Raw genomic sequence first — 10,855 nt, forward strand, 5'->3', positions numbered from 1 at the left:
AGCATGACTACCATGTCGCTAGCATGTTTCTAACATGATTAGCATGTCACTAGCATGTTTCTAGCATGACTAGCATGTCGCTAGCATGTTTTTTAGCATGATTAGCATGTCGCTAGCATGTTTTTTAGCATGACTAGCATGTCGCTAGCATGTTTCTAACATGATTAGCATGTCGTTAGCAAGTTTCTAGCATGATTAGCATGTCGCTAGCATGTTTCTAGCATGACTAGCATGTCGCTAGCATGTTTCTAGCATGACTAGCATGTCGCTAGCATGTTTCTAGCATGATTAGCATGTCACTAGCATGTTTCTAGCATGACTAGCATGTCGCTAGCATGTTTCCAGCATGATTAGCATGTCACTAGCATGTTTCTAGCATGATTAGCATGTCACTAGCATGTTTCTAGCATGATTAGCATGTCACTAGCATGTTTCTAGCATGATTAGCATGTCGTTAGCATGTTTCAAGATAGATAGATAGATAGATAGATAGGGTTAGATAGATAGATAGATAGAGTTTGAATGAGTTTAAATGGATTAGAAATTAGAAACATAGAAGGGAAGTTTGATTGAGGCTCAAAGGATTCTGGGGATTTTGACAGTTGAAATTTGAATAGTGTTGGCTCATTTGAACATTCCGTCAATGTAAGTCTATGGGATTTTTCCCAGTTTTAATCGGCATTTTTAGGAAAATCGTAAGTCCGATCAGTTAGAAAAGATATAGCAACTAACTTCAGATCAGTCTGAAGATCTGGGCTGAGTTTGGAGTTTGTAGAGTTAAAGCTCTAGGAGGAGTAGCAGTCAACGGTTTTAGTAAGAAGAATAATAATAATAAGTTTAAATATTTCTCTTGACTATCATTATTATTTGGCGACAACCGCAGAATGGTACCAAAACTGCATTCATGATAAGCTGTCACTCACTGGGTGAAAAAAAGCAACAACATTTATTACATTTTAAACAGCACATTTTAGCATTTTTAAACAACATTTTAGCAACAAGGAATGCATAAAATACAGTAACAGTGGTTCTCAAGCACTTTTGATCTTTTGATTCAACAACCCAACACAGTACCAAAGTTACAAAATATTAACAAAAACTCAACCATGAAATGAATTAATACTAAAAAATTATTTGCAATTTTATATTAACATGACATACAGCAGTCTATTGTATTTTGTTGAAATTTATCCATCACCTTGTAGTATGGCTAATGTACTATGACCATCCTTTAACTTATTGCAATATAAATTCAAGCTATAATAGGTTTTCATTTATTTGCAGTTGACATGCGGTTACATTCAAATTACATCAAGTTTGCACCTAAGTATTTTCTCTCTCTCTCCTTCGGCTTGATCCCTTTATCGGGGGTCGCCACAGCGGAGTGATCCACCTAGACATTTTCTATTAAAGTATATTATTTTGTCATACTCTTTTTAAAAGTATGCGAAGCGTACTCTTTTTTTTTTTTTCATTAGACATCTTTGGGTTGCTACAGGACCGTTGAGAACTGCTGTTGTTAAGAACATGGAAATGTTCTTTTTTTTTAGAATTAGTTAAAAACTGCTTTAGTCCTCAGAAACGTTTTCACATTTTCCTGTAGGTCCCACTTGTGCCATTGCTCCCCGTTTTGAGTGCACTCATGAATGTCTACTTAATGGTCCAGCTGAAGGGTGAAACATGGATTCTCTATGCAGTGTGGATGGCAGTGGGTAAGACAATGTGACTATTTATATAGTCATATATACAAGACAATAATTTAAATTAAAATTCACTATCTGGAAATTAGTGTGTGGCAAAGTGGTTTGGAGAACAAACCTTGTTATGAATCTCTTTCATTCACAAATTAGTCAGCAAAAGTGTTACATTATTATTTAATAATCTTCAAACTAAAAGACATAATGTATATGAATAGACAAAAAAAAAAAAAACACATGATTTTGGACTTGTAAATTCATGACATATATGTTGCATATCTGAACACTATTCCAACAACCTTCATTTGACCAGGATTCACAATCCGGATGTGGGGTGTTTTACCATTATTATCTAAATGTTTGCCGTATATGCACATTTCAGCTTAAACCAATAATTGTATTTCCTAAAGAAATATAGGCATTCTCGTCTACTTCTGTTATGGAGTGCACTTCAGTGTACAGAAGAAACGGAACCAGACCTCCAAACATCCCATCAGTGTTGAGACAACTGATGTTAAAATGGAGGAGAAGAAAAAAACTGGATCTACTTCATCAACGCTACAAACAAAGTTATAAATCCATCATTCATGTCTAGTGCTTTCCTGAAAGAGAGAAACCACAATAGGATTTTTGTTCTGTACTGAAATTTGAATTATAAGGATAAGGATATATTATGGAGTACAAGGATGAATTTTTAACAAATTTTAAAGCAAAATGATGACTGAGATGTACACTCTTTATGTGATGAAAGTATGAAACTTAAGGGTGGGTGAATTCAGGTAAATGTAATTTAGATACGTAGATGTGTTTTTCTCTTCTTTATCACTTTGGTTAACTTTAATGTCCAGCTATATATATGCATATCACTTTGAATACAGTTCATATAATGTGTTATTTGCAAGATATATACTAATAAACATTTTGAGGACATGTACTCCAGACAAAATTCTTTTCAGGTAAAGTAGACCAGCTGATCTGGTAAAGTGGGGCATCCCTATGTTTATCAAAAAATATTCTGCATCTTAATTAAAAACACATAATTTAGTAACATGTGATCAGACAAACTTATTTAACTACATATTTAACAAACCCAAAACATATACGACCTACAGGTTGTGAGGCAAATAAATGTGTTAATCCACATGTGTGACATTAAATTTAGTGAAATCAGAATATTGATTTAAAAAAAAAAAAGAACTCTAGAATATATTAAAGATATGACTATAGCACAAGCAACAACAAATTAACTAAAAATGATAATAAAAGGAACATTTAAAATGGTAAAAATATGTAAAAATGTCTAACACATTCAGCCAAAGTGGGCCAGAAATATTTAAACATCTTACAGGAAAACTAACAATTATTCTTTGTATTTTATACCCTGTTGATGACAGTATCAAATAAAACAGGAACTGTCACATTTACATTTAGTGAGCAATCTTGTAATTTACACATAAAATCTTAAGTCAAAGCGTTTTCTATATTTCACCATGACACAGTCCTCCTTTGAGGTGTGGCCACACCCACCAGTATATCATCATATTGCATCAACCAAAACTATTTTATCATTTAGAGGAATAATGTCTCTTTAATTAAAAAGCATTGTTATGGTCTGAAAGTGTAAACCCTTTAAGCTTAAATGGCCCGCTTTACCTGAATTGACCCTATATACTGGAATTAGTACCTTTGAAGGTACTATTATTGTTAATTATTATTGTTACTAATCATAAAGCCTGTTGATAACAGAAATTCTGGTACCTATGCATCAACCCATGACATTTGGACAAAATGGATATGTTCAATGTGAAAAAATGCATATAAATGGCCTTAGCTAGCAAATATCATTGCACCACACCACATTATTTATAGTTGTATCATGGATGAACCCTCAGATTGCCATTTCTGTCTATTATGTCTTTTTAAAGTGTTAAATGAACATTAATAAAGCAAGATGTTTGTGGTTAAGATAACTGCAAGACTGCCCCAGGCCTCTTTCAATGATAACATGAACATACATCGGTAACACTTTAAAATAAGCTTCCATTAGTTAATATATTAGCTAACATGAACAAACAATGAGCAAAACATTTATTACGGTATTTACTCATCTTTGTTGTTGTTCGTTGTTAGTTCATGTTAGTTCACAGTGCATTAACTAATGTTAACAAGCACAACATTTGATTTTAATAATGCATTAGTAAATGTTGAAATTAGCTAACTAATAAATGCTGTGTAGAAGTATTTTTCATTCTTAGTTCATGTTAACTAAAGTAGTTAACTAATGAACCTTATTGTAACATCTTACCGGGTTTGTAAATGAACCCTTACATTTCTAAATGTAATCTGACCACTTTTGCAGTGACAACAGTTATAAACTCCTCTAGCTGCACGCCCTCTTGAGCTATTGCTGTCTAAATCCCTAAAGACATTGGCAATGTCGTAATGATCAGTCCCTCTTAGAAAGAAATTTCCTACAGTGGTTTGGCACAGCAATCGTGCAACAGGGCCCATATCTATAAAACTTCTCAGAAATGCTCTTAAGAATAGTCTTAAATCATTTCTAAATGATTTGCATTGTGCAAAATTATCACAAATTATTACTGATATTTTGAAATCCTTTTCTATTGGTATCTCTCCTCATTTACAGTTGAAGCAATGATGTGAACATGAGTCCCATCAACAGATCCAATAACTCCAAGAAAGCCCACAATCCTCATAAAAGTGGCTTGTTTTTGCAGCATGGTTTGATGGTCAGTTAGAAAGTCAATGAACTGCCATATAGTAGTGGCCAAGGGAAAAGAAAAAAATGTTTTCCTCAAAAAAACAATTTTTTTACGATTTAAGAAAGAAAGACATGAACATCTTGGTTGACAAGGGGGTGAGTACATTATATGTGAATCTTTGTTTTGGAAGCGGACTTCTCCTTTAAATGAGGACAGGAAACAGGAACAACCAAATATGGGCACAAGAGGGAGAAACCATCATAAACAGTACACAGGGGTGTGACATTACTCCCCCCTCCCGGAAGGTGCGACCTCGTGCCGTAGAAAAAAACAAAAACAAAGGAGTGTAGGAGGAGGCTCTGGCGGAGGACGGACTCCCGGGAGGACAACAAACAAAGTCCAGGGTGTTGACGATGGAGGGGGGAGCCAAGGAGGAGACAGAAGGATCCAGGGTGGATCCGACGGAGGGAGGAGCCATAGAGGAGACAGAAGGGACTCGGAGCAGGAGGAGCCAGATGAGACCCAGGCCGCAGCCATGATGGTGGCCCACGGCGGAGCTGACGGAGGGAGGAGCCAGGGAGGAGCCAGAAGGATCCAGGCTGGAGGAAGGGCTGATGACTCCAGGGGGCTGACCGACAGTGGCGGAGCAGGTGGTGATGGAGCCCAAGGCGAAGACGGAGAGCCGAGGATCCTGGGCGACACAGAGGATTCGGAGGGCCGAGGCAGAACCCAAGGCTCTGGCAGCCGAGGCGGAGATCCAAAGGTCCGCAGCGGAGCCAGAGCGACAGAGGACTGAGGCAGAGCTGGAGGGAGAGAGGAGCCCAACGGAGCCGGTGGGACGGAGCGATGAAGCGCAGCCAGAGGAGTGGAGTCCTGAGACGATGGCGGGATGACGACTGACCAAGGCGGAGCCGGAGGGACGAGAGAGTCCGGTGGAGCTAGTGGGCCGACGGGTGATGGTGGAGACGAGGGAGCTGAGAGTCCAGTACTCAGAGGCTGGAGGCGGAGATGAGGGATCCTCCAGCCATGATGCCGATGGAGACTGGCAGACCCGCGGCGAGCCCACCGCACAGGTGGTGGGCTGAGGTTGAGCAGCGAGGCTGTCAGGAGACAGCGGTGGTGGGACTTAGGCAACCGGGACGATAGGAGGAGATAGGAGGAGGTGGGAAATCCAGGCAGGCAGGTAGTTCAGGGCAGGCAGGAAGTTCCACATATATATCCTCAGAGAAATCAATCAAATCTTGTTCCATATTTAAATGTCCCAGATCCAGAAATTGCTCACCCTTAGCGGTGGTGCAGTGGGCGGTGCTGTCCTCAGCACCCTCACGCCCCACTGGAACATCCACCATCACGGACATTGTGGCCGGCGGTCTTGAATTGGGAACGGCCAGCGGGCTGGTTCTGGATTGGGGCCGGACACTCTCCAGACACCGGAGGATCCCTTCCCCCCAGCTCAGTCCTGTGGTGTCTGGGAAGTCCACAGGGTGGTTGTAATTGGCCCCAATCCAGAACAGAAATTGATGGTGGCGTCATCCAGCCCTGACATCATTGCCAGCCCACAGAACTCCTGGGCATACTCCTTGAATGGGAGATCTCTATGGCTAGGGCGGAGAAGCGAGCAGCTACTTCCATTTTTAAGGGGCGAATGAAGACGAAGGTCAAAGATAAAGTCTTTATTATATTCCACAGGTAATTCCAAAACAGCAGGAGGGTTAAACCACACATACATTGACGAGACCGGACGACAAACACTGAACTGAATGCAACTTATAAAGACAAGTGATTATAATGAACATAAGGCACAGGTGATACAAGGTTAACAAATGATGATTAAACGAGGACAGGAAACAGGAACAACCAAATATGGGTACAAGAGGGAGAAACCAACATAAACAGTCCACAGGGGTGTGACACCTGATCCTCATGAGATACATTTAGCGACTGTTTTAACTACTTTCAACTGAAAGCAGTAAGCAACACTGATCTGTTTTTTTTTTTTTTTCCTTTCATATTTTTATGGTTGAAGTGAAATGTGGCTTTTGGCCATGGTTGTGTTTGGTGGGGTTAGTGTCACAATATTTAAGACCCTGCTTACTGTGTCATTGGTGCATTGCTGCATTTTTCCAATTTTTCAGCGAAAAAAAAGTAATTACTACTTCTATTTCTGCAGAGCATTGATTTGTAGAGTGGGTTAAGTTATTAAGTTTCTTACTTGGTCAGTACAAAAAAAACTGCTTGATGATCAAATTTGTGTCGTTTTATCAATTTCATATCATCATATAACACTAAATAGGTCATATGTTCATTGAAAACTGTGCATCTCCTCCTCTTTGCTGCCATCTTGTTACTCCTAACTAGGTTAGGAGACTTCTCCAGCTCTCTTAAATAATTTAGGAGCTGAGACCTAGTCTTAACACTTAGGAACCTTTATGAATCACTCTTATTGTTAAAGTAGAAGTTCACTTCCAAAACAAAGATTCACATGTAATGTACTCAACCCCTTGTCATCCAAGATGTTCATGTCTTTCTTTCTTCAGTCGTAAAGAAATTATGGGGTTTTTTTTGAGGAAAACATTTCAGCATTTTTCTCCATATAATGGACTGATATGGTGTAACAATTTTGAACTTCCAAAATGCAGTTTAAATGCAGCTTCAAACGATCCCAAATGCGGTTGTAAACTATCCCAGACAAGAAAGATGGGTCTTATCTAGCATAACAATTGCTTATTTTAATAAAAATAATACCATTTATATACTTTTTAATGTCAAACGCTCGTCTTGTCTTACTTTGCCTGGACTGTTTTTGTTCCGGTTCATGACAGTTAGTGTATGTTGAAAAACTCCCATCTCATGTTTTCCCTCAACTTCAAAATCGTCCTATATCACTGTTTTACCTTTTTTGTTAAGGGTGTTTGATCTTCTTTGCATGTTCACATGTACTTGCATGTACTTCTGCAGTGATGTAGGATGATTTTGAAATGATTTTTGAAGTTGAGGGAGAAAATACGATTGGAGTTTTTCAACATACACTAACTGTCTTGAGCTAGAATATCTTATCTAGCTTATCTAGCGAAATGATTGGTTATTTTAATAAAAAAAAAAAAATACAATTTAAATACTTTTTATTCTCAAACACTCATCTTCCCTTGCTGTTGTGGAACTCTGTGTATTCTGGCTGAAGACAGTTAGGGTATGTCGAAAAACGTAACTGTCATGAACCAAAAAAAAAAAAAAAAAAAAAAACAGTTCAACATCTTGGATGACAATGGGGTGAGTATATGTGAATCTTTGTTTTGGAAGTGGACTTCTCTAAATCAGCATATTATCATCTCAAAAACATTGCAAGAATTAGATGTTTTGTTTCCAGTCAAGACTTGGAGAAACTTGTTCATGCCTTTATCATGTAGGGTATCAGAGCGAATCAGACAAATGGAAGATTCAATCAGATCATTTGGTTGAAACCAAAGAGCCAAATTCCACAAAGGGGCCCAGAACCACGTCATAAATCTGTCCAGGATACCCTGGCGCCAGCCAGCCTGAAGTAAGCCTAACCAACTAACTTTCACAGCTTTGAACAACTTGCAACATTAAAACAAAAGAACACAATTATTGATAATCCCATCTCAGGAAGGAGATTATCAATATTGGGGCGAGAAACCCAAGATTAATGGTCAAAGATGCAGCCCATCAGGACCATCACATGAGGAAACTTTGTTGGGTGGTGCTCCCCCCACCCAAGACAAGAACCAGACCAAGTTTCTTCTAAATTCCTTTGTTCCTTGGAACACGCCCTTAGTTCACAGAATGGCAGAGACTGTCCATTTTACCTAAGTATGCACCAAAACGATGCTTAAAAGGACATATGAATGAACATCAGACCATTGCATAACTCCCTGCTATGTATGCCACCCACACATTTGTCTATTATGTTCTAATCACTCGTTGTGTATGTCCTTTTTAATAACTATTGAATAGCTTAAGGGTTTATATTCATGTTTGGTATGTATGAGTTTGAAAATTCATGCTTTGAATGTTTCCACCAATCAATTCATTGTCAAATGTGTTGTATTCATGTTATAGGAATCATGGCCAAATTATACTCTGCAAGAGCGGGAAAATTCTGACCATGTGACTGATAAGATAACATGCTGATTTATGTTTTGGGAGGAGAAACATAGCAATATCCTGAGTTAAGACAACATCTAATTGGTCAAGACACCATTTTGGGATGTGTCCGAAGCTGAGTTTAAAACCACAGGACACCATCAAATTTGGCTTTTAGCTATTTCCATCGCTCCTAGCCATGCTTTTAGCTTTTAGCTTTAGCTTTTAGCTATTGGTTTAACCATTGCTTTTAGTCAGGCTCTTAGCTTGTGCTTTTTAGTTTGTGCTTCGTGCCATCTCTTTTAGCCATGCTTTTGCCATAATTTGCCGCTGCTTTTTGCGTTCTTTGAACGCTTCCTGGCTTGCACGCCAGCCACTCCTCTAACGAAAACATGAGGAGACCGTCACATTTCTTTCTTTTACTTTAATCTTTTCTTTCCGTTGAGAGTTTCGTGTTCTAAGTTAAGTTTTGCCGCTAAGCCGTGTCTCAGACTTCGTGCCTGCCTCAAAACTTCAACCAGCGTACACGACTCCATCATCCAGCCAACGCCCAAGACATCACCTCCAACGACCACGGACTTCCAACCAATCAGCAACCTTGGGGAACCCCTTTCTGCAACGACGTCATCAAAGGAAACCCCTTAACACAAAGGCAACGCAAGTACAACCTCCAGATTCTAGCTGAACTGGTGCATTAATATAGCGTTTAATAACCTCACTAAGAAACTCAACGCGAGGGTTAATTAAATGATTGATGGTTGTTCAGGTCTAAGCAATTGCATAAACGTATGCTATAAACTTGGGATTTCACATTTTCACTCTTCTAAACTCATTCTTTCCTCATCTCTCTCTCTTTCTGCAACTTGTATGAATGTGTGAATGCGCGTCTATGTGTTAGATTAGTTTATATGTCTTAGGTTTTTCCAATAAATTCCTATTCATATTGAAAAGAGAAGTATCTTGTGTTTTGTGCTTATAAATTAATGTCTTAAACTGCCGACCTTGTTACCGTGCTAAGAAATAGTGTTTTCACTATATTTTGGATATTAGTATCCAGTACAGTGTTGATGTTATACGGCTCGCTCAATGAATCACTGACCGATTCATTGATCCGCTGTATACGGAGATTCTGTTCAATCTTAAATGATTCCCTTTGAGCAAAATTGACTTCTGCAGATCCCCTACAATCACAAGCAGGGTGGATTATTGTAATGGTCTCCTCACTGGCCTTCCCAAGAAGACCATTAGACAGCTGCAGCTCATCCAGAACGCTGCTGCCAGGATTCTGACTAGAACCAGAAAATCTGAGCATATCACACCAGTCCTCGGGTCCCTACAGTGGCTTCCAGTTATATTTAGAATTGATTTTAAAGTACTTTTACTCATTTATAAATCACTCAATGGCCTAGGACCTAAATACATTGCAGATATGCTCACTGAATATAAACCTAACAGACCACTCAGATCATTAGGATCGAGTCAGTTAGAAATACCAAGGGTTCACACAAAACAAGGGGAATCCGCTTTTAGCCATTATGCTGCCCGCAGTTGGAATCAGCTTCCAGAAGAGATCAAATGTGCTAAAACATTAGCTACATTTAAATCCAGACTCAAAACTCATCTGTTTAGCTGTGCATTTACTGAATGAGCACTGTGCCTCGTCCGAACTGATTGCATTATGTATAATCATTTTCTGTTTTTAACTGTCTTAAATTTATTTTAAATCCATTTTTAAATCATTTTTAAATCATTAAATCAATCAGTTTTTACATTTTACATTATTTGTTTTATTGTTGTGATCATTGTTTTTATGATTGTTCTACTTCCTTTTTTGTGATTATTGTTTTTATGATTATTCTACTTCCTTTTATGTAAAGCACTTTGAATTACCTCTGTGTATGAAATGTGCTATATAAATAAACTTGCCTTGCCTTGCCTGCCTTTAAAACTAAAATTTTACTCTGAGCGGCTTTATACATACTGCCCCAGGTGTTGACTTCTGGTTCCAGGGCCAGACTCCCAAAAGAATAGAGCAGAAATGACTCTCCTAACAGTTTTAATTAACGTCCAAGTTAATGAAGACTCTTAGATGACCTCTCAGTTGTAGCTCAGTTGACAGACAATCAAATTTCACAATCACAAGCACACTGACGATTTCAGAACTACCTAAACTAGTTTAGGCCTTAAGTATTGCTGTGTACAAATACCTCCAGATGTCTTGTGGTGCCCCAAGGCTTCATATAACATTCTTTATCACTATTGTGTTGTTGAAATATCACTCAACCGCACCTAGTGTCCGTTGTTTCGTTCTTCAGAGCGCTAGGTGGCGGT

The 10,855-nt window shown here is 38.7% G+C and overlaps 1 pseudogene; it reads left to right on the forward strand.

The window, feature by feature from the left end:
• Nucleotides 1-2,539, forward strand: part of LOC127166168 (cationic amino acid transporter 2-like) — a 65,093-nt pseudogene extending 62,554 nt beyond the window's left edge.
• Nucleotides 2,540-10,855: the final 8,316 nt, after the last annotated feature.

The sequence above is a fragment of the Labeo rohita genome, chromosome 5 (assembly GCF_022985175.1).
Source record: "Labeo rohita strain BAU-BD-2019 chromosome 5, IGBB_LRoh.1.0, whole genome shotgun sequence".
Classification (NCBI taxonomy): Eukaryota; Metazoa; Chordata; class Actinopteri; order Cypriniformes; family Cyprinidae; genus Labeo; species Labeo rohita.